This window comes from Calliopsis andreniformis, unplaced genomic scaffold, assembly GCF_051401765.1.
Source record: "Calliopsis andreniformis isolate RMS-2024a unplaced genomic scaffold, iyCalAndr_principal scaffold0017, whole genome shotgun sequence".
In the NCBI taxonomy this organism is placed as follows: Eukaryota; Metazoa; Arthropoda; class Insecta; order Hymenoptera; family Andrenidae; genus Calliopsis; species Calliopsis andreniformis.
The window spans coordinates 13,438,881-13,451,645 of record NW_027480429.1 but is presented as its reverse complement, the minus strand read 5'-3'; positions in this window follow the sequence as shown (position 1 = coordinate 13,451,645).

Sequence of the window (12,765 nt, the reverse complement as noted above, 5' to 3'; positions counted from 1 at the left end):
TTTGATCTGGTGGAGTAACGCCCTAGAGTGAAGCCTAGGTTGCCTGGAACGTAGAAATGACCATCACTTTCACACGGGTTGCAGTTATTCCTGTTATAGGATGGAAAGGCTGTTGTATTTATATTGTATTTTATGCTTCTGGCGTTGACTCCTGAGGCCGTTGCTATTCGATGTGGTGGAAGAACGCCATACAGTGAAGCCTAGGTTGCCCGGAACGTAGAAATGACCATAACTTTCACACTGGTTGCAATTATTTGTTTTATACGATGGAAAAGCTGTTGTATTTATATCGTATTTTATGCTTCGGGCGTTGACTTCTAAGGCCCTAACTGTTTGATCTGGTGGAGCAACGCCCTAGAGTGAAGCCTAGGTTGCCCGGAACGTAGAAATGACCATAACTTTCACACTGGTTGCTATTACCCTTTTTATACGATTGTAAAGCCGTTATATTTATATTGTATTTTATGCTTCTGGCGTTGACTTCGGAGGCCGTTGCTATTCGATGTGGTGGAAGAACGCCATAGAGTGAAGCCTAGGTAGCCCGGAACGTAGAAATGTCCATATTTTTCACACTGTTTGCAATTATTCGTTTTATGCGATGGAAAAACTGTTCTATTTATTTTGTATTTTATGCTTCTGGCGTTGACTTCTAAGGACCTAACTATTCGATCTGGTGGAGAAACGCCCTAGAGTGAAGCCTAGGTTGCTCGTAATGTAGAAATAACCATAACTTTCACACTGGTTGCAATTATTCGTTTTTTACGATGGAAAAGCTGTTGTATTTATATTGTATTTTATGCCTCTGGCGTTGACTTCTAAGGCCCTAGCTATTCGATCTAGTGGAGCAACGCCCTAGGGTCAAGCCTAGGTTGCCCGGAACGTAGAAATGACCATCACTTTCACACGGGTTGCAGTTATTCCTGTTATAGGATGGAAAGGCTGTTGTATTTATATTGTATTTTATGCTTCTGGCGTTGACTCCTGAGGCCGTTGCTATTCGATGTGGTGGAAGAACGCCATACAGTGAAGCCTAGGTTGCCCGGAACGTAGAAATGACCATTACTTTCACACTGGTTGCAATTATTCGTTTTATACGATGGAAAAGCTGTTGTATTTATATCGTATTTTATGCTTCTGGCATTGACTTCTTATGACCTAACTATTCGATCTAGTGGATCAACGCCCTGGAGTGAAACCTAGGTTGCCCGGAACGTAGAAATGACCAGTACTTTCACACTGTTTGCAGTTATTCCTGTTATACGATGGAAAAACTGTTGTACTTATATTGTATTTTATTCTTATGGCGTTCACTTCTTAGGGCCTAACTATTCGATCTGATGGAACAATGCCCTAGGGTGAAGCCTAGGTTGCCCGGAACGTGGAAATGACCGTAACTTTTACACTGGTAGCAATTATTCGTTTTATACAATGGAAAAACTGTTTTATTTATTTTGTATTTTATGCTTCGGGCGTTGACTTCTGAGGCCCTAACTATTCGATCTGGTGGAGCAACGCCCTGGAGTGAAACCTGGGTTGCCCGGAACGTAGAAATGACCATAACTTTCACACTGGTTGCTATCTTTCGTTTTATACGATGTAAAGGCTGTTGTACTTAATTGGTGTTTTATTCTTCTGGTGTTGATTTCTTAGGCCCTAACTATTCGATCTGGTTGAACAACGCCGTAGAGTGAAGCCTAGGTTGCCCGGAACGTAGGAATAACCATTACTTTCACACTGTTTGCAATTATTCCTTTTACACGATGGAAAAGCTGTTGTATTTATATCGTATTTTATGCTTCTGGCGTTGACTTCTTAGGCCCTAACTATTCGATCTGGTGGAACAACGCCCTAGGGTGAAGCCTAGGTTGCCCGGAACGTAGAAATGACCATAACTTTTACACTGGTGGCAATTATTCGTTTTATACAATCGAAAAACTGTTCTATTTATTTTGTATTTAATGCTTCGGGCGTCGACTTCTAAGGCCCTAACTGTTTGATCTGGTGGAGCAACGCCCTAGGGTGAAGCCTAGGTTGCACGGAACGCAGAAGTGACCATAACTTTCACACGGGTTGCAATTATTCCTGTTATAGGATGGAAAGACTGTTGTATTCTTATTGCATTTTATACTTCAGGCGTTGACTTCTGAGGCCGTAGCTATTCGATGTGGTGGAAGAACGCCATACAGTGAAGCCTAGGTTGCCCGGACCGTAGAAATGACCATAACTTTTACACTGGTAGCAATTATTCGCTTTATACAATGGAAAAACCGTTGTATTTTTATTGCATTTTTTGCTTCGGGCATTGACTTCTATGGCCCTAACTATGCAATCTGTTGGAGCAACGCCCTAGGGGGAAGCCTAGGTTGCTCGGAACGTTGAAATGACCATAACCTTCACACTGGTTGCAATTATTCGTTTTGTACGATGGAAAAGCTGTTGTATTTATATCGTATTTTATGCTTCTGGCGTTGACTTCTTAGGCCCTAACTATTCCATCTGGTGGAACAACGCCCTCGGGGGAAGTCTAGGTTGCCCGGAAAGTAGAAATGACCATAACTTTCACACTGGTAGCAATTATTCGTTTTATACGATGGAAAAACTGTTCTACTTATTTTGTATTTTATGCTTCGGGCGTTGACTTCTTAGGCCCTAACTATTCGATCTGGTGGAACAACGCCCTAGAGTGAAGCCTAGGTTGCCTGGAACGTAGAAAGGACCATCACTTTCACACGGGTTGCAATTATTCCTGTTATAGGATGGAAAGACTGTTGTATTTTTATTGTATTTTATGCTTCAGGCGTTGACTTCTGAGGCCGTAGCTATTCGATGTGGTGGAACAACGCCCTAGGGTGAATCCTGGGTTGCCCGGAACGTAGATATGACCATAACTTTCACACTGGTTGCAATTATTCGTTTTATACGATGGAAAAGCTGTTGTATTTATATCGTATTTTATGCTTCTGGCGTTGACTTCTTAGGCCGCAACTATTCGATCTGGAGGAACAACGCCCTGGGGTGAAGCGTAGGTTGCCCGGAAAGCAGAAATGACCATAACTTTCACACTGGTAGCAATTATTCGTTTTATACGATGGAAAAACTGTTCTATTTATTTTGTATTTTATGCTTCGGGCGTTGACTTCTAAGGCCCTAACTATTCGATCTGGTGGAGCAACGCAATAGAGTGAAGCCTAAGTTGCCCGGAACGTAGAATTGGCCATCACTTTCAAACTGGTTGCAATTATTCCTGTTATATGATGGTAACACTGTTGTATTTTTTTTGCATTTTATGGTTCGGGCGTTGACTTCTACGGCCCCAACTATACGATCAGGTGGAACAATGCCTCAGAGTTAAGTCTAGGATGCCCGAAACGCCGAAATGGTCATTACTTTCACGCTTGTTGCAATTATTCCTCTTATACGATGAAAAGGCTGTTGTATTTTTATTGTATTTTATGCTTCAGGCGTAGGCTTCTAAGGCCGTAGCTATTCGATGTGGTGGAAGAACGCCATAGAGTGAAGCCTAGGTTGCCCGGAACGTAGAAATGACCATTACTTTCACACTGTTTGCAATTATTCCTTTTATACGATGGAAAAGCTGTTGTATTTATATCGTATTTTATGCTTCTGGCGTTGACTTCTGAGGCCGTAGCTATTCGATATGGTGGAGCCCCGCCATAGAGTGAAGCCTAGGTTTCTCGGAACGCAGAAATGACCACTACTTTCACACTGTTTGCAATTATTCATTTAATACGATGGAAAAGCTGTTGTATTTATATCGTATTTTATGCTTCGGGCGTTGACTTCTTAGGCCCTAACACTTCGATCTGGTGGAGCAACGCCCTACAGTGAAGCCCAGGTTGCCCGGAACGTAGATATGACCATAACCTTCACACGGGTTGCAATTATTCGTTTTATACGGTGTAAAGGCTGTTGTATCTATTTTGTATTTTATTCTTCTGGTGTTGACTTCTTAGGCCCTAACTATTCGATCTGGTGGAACAACGCCGTAGAGTGAAGTCTAGGTTGCCCGGAACGTAGAAATGACCATTACTTTCACACTGTTTGCAATTATTCCTTTCATACCATGGAAAAGCTGTTGTATTTATATCGTATTTTATGCTTCTGGCGTTGACTTCTAAGGACCTAACTATTCGATCTGGTGGAACAACGCCCTAGGGTGAAGCCTAGGCTGCCCGGAACGTAGAAATGACCATAACTTTTACACTGGTAGCAATTATTCGTTTTATACGATGGAAAAACTGTTGTATTTATATTGTATTTAATGCTTCTGGCGTTCACTTCTTAGGCCCTAACTGTTTGATCTGGTGAAGCAACGCCATAGAGTGAAGCCTAGGTTGCCCGGAACGTAGAAATGACAATTACTTTCACACTGTTTGCAATTATTCCTTTTATACGATGCAAAAGCTGTTGTATTTATATCGTATTTTATGCTTGTGGCGTTGACTTCTAAGGACCTAACTATTCGATCTGGTGGAGCAACGCCCTAGAGTGAAGCCTAGGTTGCTCGGAATATAGAAATGACCATAACTTTCACACTGGTTGCAATTATTCGTTTTCTGCGATGGAAAAACTGTTGTATTTATATTGTATTTTATGCTTCTGGCGTTGACTTATTAGGCCCTAACTATTCGATCTGTTGGAGCAATGCCTCAGAGTTAAGTCTAGGATGGCCGAAACGCCGAAATGATCATTACTTTCACGCTTGTTGCAATTATTCCTGTTATACGATGAAAAGACCGTTGCATTTTTATTGTATTTTGTGCTTCAGGCGTAGGCTTCTAAGGCCGTAGCTATTCGATATGGTGGAGCACCTCCCTAGAGTGAAGCCTAGGTTGCTCGGAATATAGAAATCACCATAACTTTCACACTGGTTGCAATTATTCGTTTTCTACGATGGAAAAACTGTTGCATTTATATTGTATTTTATGCTTCTGGCGTTCACTTCTTAGGCCCTAACTATTCCATCTGGTGGAGCACCGCCATAGAGTGAAGCCTAGGTTTCCCGGAACGTAGAAATGACCATAACTTTTACACTGGTAGCAATTATTCGTTTCATACAATGGAAAAACTGTTCTATTTATTTTGTATTTAATGCTGCGGGCGTTGGCTTCGAAGGCCCTAACTGTTTGATCTGGAGGACCAACGCCCTAGAGTGATGCCTAGGTTGCCCGGAACGTAGAAATGACCATAACTTTCACACTGGTTGCTATTATTCGTTTTATAAGATGGAAAAACTGTTATATTTATATTGTATTTTATGCTTCAGGCGTTGACTTCTGAGGCCGTAGCTATTCGATGTGGTGGAAGAACGCCATAGAGTGAAGCCTAGGTTGCCCGGAACGTAGAAATTTCCATATCTTTCACACTGTTTGCAATTATTCATTTTATACGGTGGAAAAACTGTTGTATTTATATTGTATTTTATGCTTCTGGCGTTGACTTATTAGGCCCTAACAATTCGATCTGTTGGAGCAATGCCTCAGAGTTAAGTCTAGGATGGCCGAAACGCCGAAATGATCATTACTTTCACGCTTGTTGCAATTATTCCTGTTATACGATGAAAAGACCGTTGTATTTATATTGTATTTTATGCTTCTGGCGTTGACTTCTTAGGCCCTAACTATTCGATCTGGTGGAGCAAAGCCTCAGAGTTAAGTCTAGGATTCCCGAAACGCCTAAATGATCATTATTTTCACGCTTATTGCAATTATTCCTGTAATACGATGAAACGACTGTTGTATTTTTATTGTATCTTATGTTCCTGGCGTTGACTTCTAAGGCCCTAACTATTCGATCTGGTGGAGCAACACCCTGGAGTGAAGCCTAGGTTGCCCGGAACGTGGAAATGACCAGAACTCTCACACTGGTTGCAATTATTCGTTTTATACGATGTAAAAGCTGTTGTATTTATATCGTATTTTATGCTTCTGGCGTTGACTTCTTAGGCCCTAACTATTCGACCTGGTGGAGCAACGCCCTAGAGTGAAACCTAGGTTGCCCGGAACGTAGAAATGACCATTACATTCACACTGGTTGCAATTATTCCTGTTATACGATGGAAAAACTGTTGTATTTTTATTGTATTCTATGCTTCTGGCGTTTAATTCTAAGTCGCGAGCTATTTGATCTGGTGGAGCAACCACCTAGAGTGATGCCTAGGTTGCCCGGAACGTAGAAATGACAAGTACTTTCACACTGTTTGGTATTATTCTTTTTGTACGATGGAAAAGCTGTTGTATTTATATCGTATTTTATGCTTCTGGCGTTGACTTCTTAGGCCCTAACTGTCCGATCTGGTGGACCAACGCCCTAGAGTGAAGCCTAGGTTATCCGGAACGTAGAAATGACCAGTACATTCACACTGGTTGCAGTTATTCCTGTAAAACGATGGAAAAACTGATGCATCTTTATTGTATTTTATGCTTCTGGCGTTGATTTCTTAGGTCCTAACTATTCGATCTGGTTGAACAACGCCGTAGCGTGAAGCCTCGGTTGCCCGGAACGTAGGAATAACCATTACTTTCACACTGTTTGCAATTATTCCTTTTATACGATGGAAAAGCTGTTGTATTTATATCGTATTTTATGCTTCTGGCGTTGACTTCTTAGGCCCTAACTATTCGATCTGGTGAAGCAACGCCCTAGAGTGAAGCGTAGGTTGCTCGGAATGTAGAAATAACCATAACTTTCACACTGGTTGCTATTATTCGTTTTATACGTTGGAATAACTGTTATATTTATATTGTATTTATGCTTCTGGCGTTGACTTCTGAGGCCGTTGCTATTCGATGTGGTGGAAGAACGCCATAGAGTGAAGCCTAGGTTGCCCGGAACGTAGAAATGACCATAACTTTCACACTGGTAGCAATAATTCGTTTTATACAATGGAAAAACTGTTTTACTTATTTTGTATTTAATGCTTCGGGAGTTGACTTCTAAGGCCCTAACTGTTTGATCTGGTGGAGTAACGCCCTAGAGTGAAGCCTAGGTTGCCTGGAACGTAGAAATGACCATCACTTTCACACGGGTTGCAGTTATTCCTGTTATAGGATGGAAAGGCTGTTGTATTTATATTGTATTTTATGCTTCTGGCGTTGACTCCTGAGGCCGTTGCTATTCGATGTGGTGGAAGAACGCCATACAGTGAAGCCTAGGTTGCCCGGAACGTAGAAATGACCATAACTTTCACACTGGTTGCAATTATTTGTTTTATACGATGGAAAAGCTGTTGTATTTATATCGTATTTTATGCTTCGGGCGTTGACTTCTAAGGCCCTAACTGTTTGATCTGGTGGAGCAACGCCCTAGAGTGAAGCCTAGGTTGCCCGGAACGTAGAAATGACCATAACTTTCACACTGGTTGCTATTACCCTTTTTATACGATTGTAAAGCCGTTATATTTATATTGTATTTTATGCTTCTGGCGTTGACTTCGGAGGCCGTTGCTATTCGATGTGGTGGAAGAACGACATAGAGTGAAGCCTAGGTAGCCCGGAACGTAGAAATGTCCATATTTTTCACACTGTTTGCAATTATTCGTTTTATGCGATGCAAAAACTGTTCTATTTATTTTGTATTTTATGCTTCTGGCGTTGACTTCTAAGGACCTAACTATTCGATCTGGTGGAGAAACGCCCTAGAGTGAAGCCTAGGTTGCTCGTAATGTAGAAATAACCATAACTTCCACACTGGTTGCAATTATTCGTTTTTTACGATGGAAAAGCTGTTGTATTTATATTGTATTTTATGCCTCTGGCGTTGACTTCTAAGGCCCTAGCTATTCGATCTAGTGGAGCAACGCCCTAGGGTCAAGCCTAGGTTGCCCGGAACGTAGAAATGACCATTACTTTCACACTGTTTGCAATTATTCCTTTTATACGATGGAAAAGCGGTTGTATTTATATTGTATTTTATGCTTCTGGCGTTGACTTCTTAGGCCCTAACTATTCGATCTGGTGGAGCAAAGCCTCAGAGTTAAGTCTAGGATGCCCCAAACGCCGAAATGATCATTATTTTCACGCTTATTGCAATTATTCCTGTAATACGATGAAACGACTGTTGTATTTTTATTGTATCTTATGTTCCTGGCGTTGACTTCTAAGTCCCTAACTATTCGATCTGGTGGAGCAACGCACTAGAGTGAAGCCTAGGATGCCCGGAACGTAGAAATGACCATAACTTTCACACTGGTTGCAATTATTCGTTTTATACGTCCGAAAAGCTGTGGTATTTATGTCGTATTTTATGCTTCGGCCGTTGACTTCTAAGGCCCTAACTATTCCATCTGTTGGAGCAACGCCCTAGGGTGAAGCCTAGGTTGCCCGGAAAGTAGAAAATGACCATAACTTTCATACTGGTTGCAATTATTCGTTTTATACGATGGAAAAACTGTTGTATTTATATTGTATTTTATTCTTCTGGCGTTGACTTCTAAGGCAGTAACTTTTCGATCTGGTTGAGCAACGCAATAGAGTGAAGCCTAAGTTGCCCGGAACGTAGAATTGGCCATCACTTTCAAACTGGTTGCAATTATTCCTGTTATATGATGGTAACACTGTTGTATTTTTTTTGCATTTTATGGTTCGGGCGTTGACTTCTACGGCCCCAACTATACGATCAGGTGGAACAATGCCTCAGAGTTAAGTCTAGGATGCCCGAAACGCCGAAATGGTCATTACTTTCACGCTTGTTGCAATTATTCCTCTTATACGATGAAAAGGCTGTTGTATTTTTATTGTATTTTATGCTTCAGGCGTAGGCTTCTAAGGCCGTAGCTATTCGATGTGGTGGAAGAACGCCATAGAGTGAAGCCTAGGTTGCCCGGAACGTAGAAATGACCATTACTTTCACACTGTTTGCAATTATTCCTTTTATACGATGGAAAAGCTGTTGTATTTATATCGTATTTTATGCTTCTGGCGTTGACTTCTGACGCCGTAGCTATTCGATGTGGTGGAGCCCCACCATAGAGTGAAGCCTAGGTTGCTCGGAACGCAGAAATGACCACTACTTTCACACTGTTTGCAATTATTCATTTAATACGATGGAAAAGCTGTTGTATTTATATCGTATTTTATGCTTCGGGCGTTGACTTCTTAGGCCCTAACACTTCGATCTGGTGGAGCAACGCCCTACAGTGAAGCCTAGGTTGCCCGGAACGTAGATATGACCATAACCTTCACACGGGTTGCAATTATTCGTTTTACACGGTGTAAAGGCTGTTGTATCTATTTTGTATTTTATTCTTCTGGTGTTGACTTCTTAGGCCCTAACTATTCGATCTGGTGGAACAACGCCGTAGAGTGAAGTCTAGGTTGCCCGGAACGTAGAAATGACCATTACTTTCACACTGTTTGCAATTATTCCTTTCATACCATGGAAAAGCTGTTGTATTTATATCGTATTTTATGCTTCTGGCGTTGACTTCTAAGGACCTAACTATTCGCTCTGGTGGAGCAACGCCCTAGAGTGAAGCCTAGGTTGCTCGGAATGTAGAAATGACCATAGCTTTCACACTCGTTGCAATTATTCGTTTTATACGATGGAAAAACTGTTGTATTTATATTGTATTTTATGCTTCTGGCGTCCACTTCTTAGGCCCTAACTATTCGATCTGGTGGAACAACGCCCTAGAGTGAAGCCTAGGCTGCCCGGAACGTAGAAATGACCATAACTTTTACACTGGTAGCAATTATTCGTTTTATACGATGGAAAAACTGTTGTATTTATATTGTATTTAATGCTTCTGGCGTTCACTTCTTAGGCCCTAACTGTTTGATCTGGTGAAGCAACGCCATAGAGTGAAGCCTAGGTTGCCCGGAACGTAGAAATGACAATTACTTTCACACTGTTTGCAATTATTCCTTTTATACGATGCAAAAGCTGTTGTATTTATATCGTATTTTATGCTTGTGGCGTTGACTTCTAAGGACCTAACTATTCGATCTGGTGGAGCAACGCCCTAGAGTGAAGCCTAGGTTGCTCGGAATATAGAAATGACCATAACTTTCACACTGGTTGCAATTATTCGTTTTCTGCGATGGAAAAACTGTTGTATTTATATTGTATTTTATGCTTCTGGCGTTGACTTATTAGGCCCTAACTATTCGATCTGTTGGAGCAATGCCTCAGAGTTAAGTCTAGGATGGCCGAAACGCCGAAATGATCATTACTTTCACGCTTGTTGCAATTATTCCTGTTATACGATGAAAAGACCGTTGCATTTTTATTGTATTTTGTGCTTCAGGCGTAGGCTTCTAAGGCCGTAGCTATTCGATATGGTGGAGCACCTCCCTAGAGTGAAGCCTAGGTTGCTCGGAATATAGAAATGACCATAACTTTCACACTGGTTGCAATTATTCGTTTTCTACGATGGAAAAACTGTTGCATTTATATTGTATTTTATGCTTCTGGCGTTCACTTCTTAGGCCCTAACTATTCCATCTGGTGGAGCACCGCCATAGAGTGAAGCCTAGGTTTCCCGGAACGTAGAAATGACCATAACTTTTACACTGGTAGCAATTATTCGTTTCATACAATGGAAAAACTGTTGTATTTATTTTGTATCTAATGCTGCGGGCGTTGGCTTCGAAGGCCCTAACTGTTTGATCTGGAGGACCAACGCCCTAGAGTGACGCCTAGGTTGCCCGGAACGTAGAAATGACCATAACTTTCACACTGGTTGCTATTATTCGTTTTATAAGATGGAAAAACTGATATATTTATATTGTATTTTATGCTTCAGGCGTTGACTTCTGAGGCCGTAGCTATTCGATGTGGTGGAAGAACGCCATAGAGTGAAGCCTAGGTTGCCCGGAACGTAGAAATTTCCATATCTTTCACACTGTTTGCAATTATTCATTTTATACGGTGGCAAAACTGTTGCATTTATATTGTATTTTATGCTTCCGGCGTTGACTTCTAAGGACCTAACTATTCGATCTAGTGGAGCAACGCCCTAGGGTGAAGCCTAGGTTGCCCGGAACGTAGAAATGACCATTACTTTCACACTGTTTGCAATTATTCCTCTTATACGATGGAAAAGCGGTTGTATTTATATTGTATTTTATGCTTCTGGCGTTGACTTCTTAGGCCCTAACTATTCGATCTGGTGGAGCAAAGCCTCAGAGTTAAGTCTAGGATGCCCGAAACGCCGAAATGATCATTATTTTCACGCTTATTGCAATTATTCCTGTAATACGATGAAACGACTGTTGTATTTCTATTGTATCTTATGTTCCTGGCGTTGACTTCTAAGGCCCTAACTATTCGATCTGGTGGAGCAACACCCTGGAGTGAAGCCTAGGTTGCCCGGAACGTGGAAATGACCAGAACTCTCACACTGGTTGCAATTATTCGTTTTATACGATGTAAAAGCTGTTGTATTTATATCGTATTTTATGCTTCTGGCGTTGACTTCTTAGGCCCTAACTATTCGACCTGGTGGAGCAACGCCCTAGAGTGAAACCTAGGTTGCCCGGAACGTAGAAATGACCATTACATTCACACTGGTTGCAATTATTCCTGTTATACGATGGAAAAACTGTTGTATTTTTATTGTATTCTATGCTTCTGGCGTATAATTCTAAGTCGCGAGCTATTTGATCTGGTGGAGCAACCACCTAGAGTGATGCCTAGGTTGCCCGGAACGTAGAAATGACAAGTACTTTCACACTGTTTGGTATTATTCTTTTTGTACGATGGAAAAGCTGTTGTATTTATATCGTATTTTATGCTTCTGGCGTTGACTTCTTAGGCCCTAACTGTCCGATCTGGTGGACCAACGCCCTAGAGTGAAGCCTAGGTTATCCGGAACGTAGAAATGACCAGTACATTCACACTGGTTGCAGTTATTCCTGTAAAACAATGGAAAAACTGATGCATCTTTATTGTATTTTATGCTTCTGGCGTTGATTTCTTAGGTCCTAACTATTCGATCTGGTTGAACAACGCCGTAGCGTGAAGCCTAGGTTGCCCGGAACGTAGGAATAACCATTACTTTCACACTGTTTGCAATTATTCCTTTTATACGATGGAAAAGCTGTTGTATTTATATCGTATTTTATGCTTCTGGCGTTGACTTCTTAGGCCCTAACTATTCGATCTGGAGAAGCAACGCCCTAGAGTGAAGCGTAGGTTGCTCGGAATGTAGAAATAACCATAACTTTCACACTGGTTGCTATTATTCGTTTTATACGTTGGAATAACTGTTATATTTATATTGTATTTATGCTTCTGGCGTTGACTTCTGAGGCCGTTGCTATTCGATGTGGTGGAAGCACGCCATAGAGTGAAGCCTAGGTTGCCCGGAACGTAGAAATGACCATAACTTTCACACTGGTAGCAATAATTCGTTTTATACAATGGAAAAACTGTTTTACTTATTTTGTATTTAATGCTTCGGGAGTTGACTTCTAAGGCCCTAACTGTTTGATCTGGTGGAGTAACGCCCTAGAGTGAAGCCTAGGTTGCCTGGAACGTAGAAATGACCATCACTTTCACACGGATTGCAGTTATTCCTGTTATAGGATGGAAAGGCTGTTGTATTTATATTGTATTTTATGCTTCTGGCGTTGACTCCTGAGGCCGTTGCTATTCGATGGGGTGGAAGAACGCCATACAGTGAAGCCTAGGTTGCCCGGAACGTAGAAATGACAATAACTTTCACACTGGTTGCAATTATTTGTTTTATACGATGGAAAAGCTGTTGTATTTATATCGTATTTTATGCTTCGGGCGTTGACT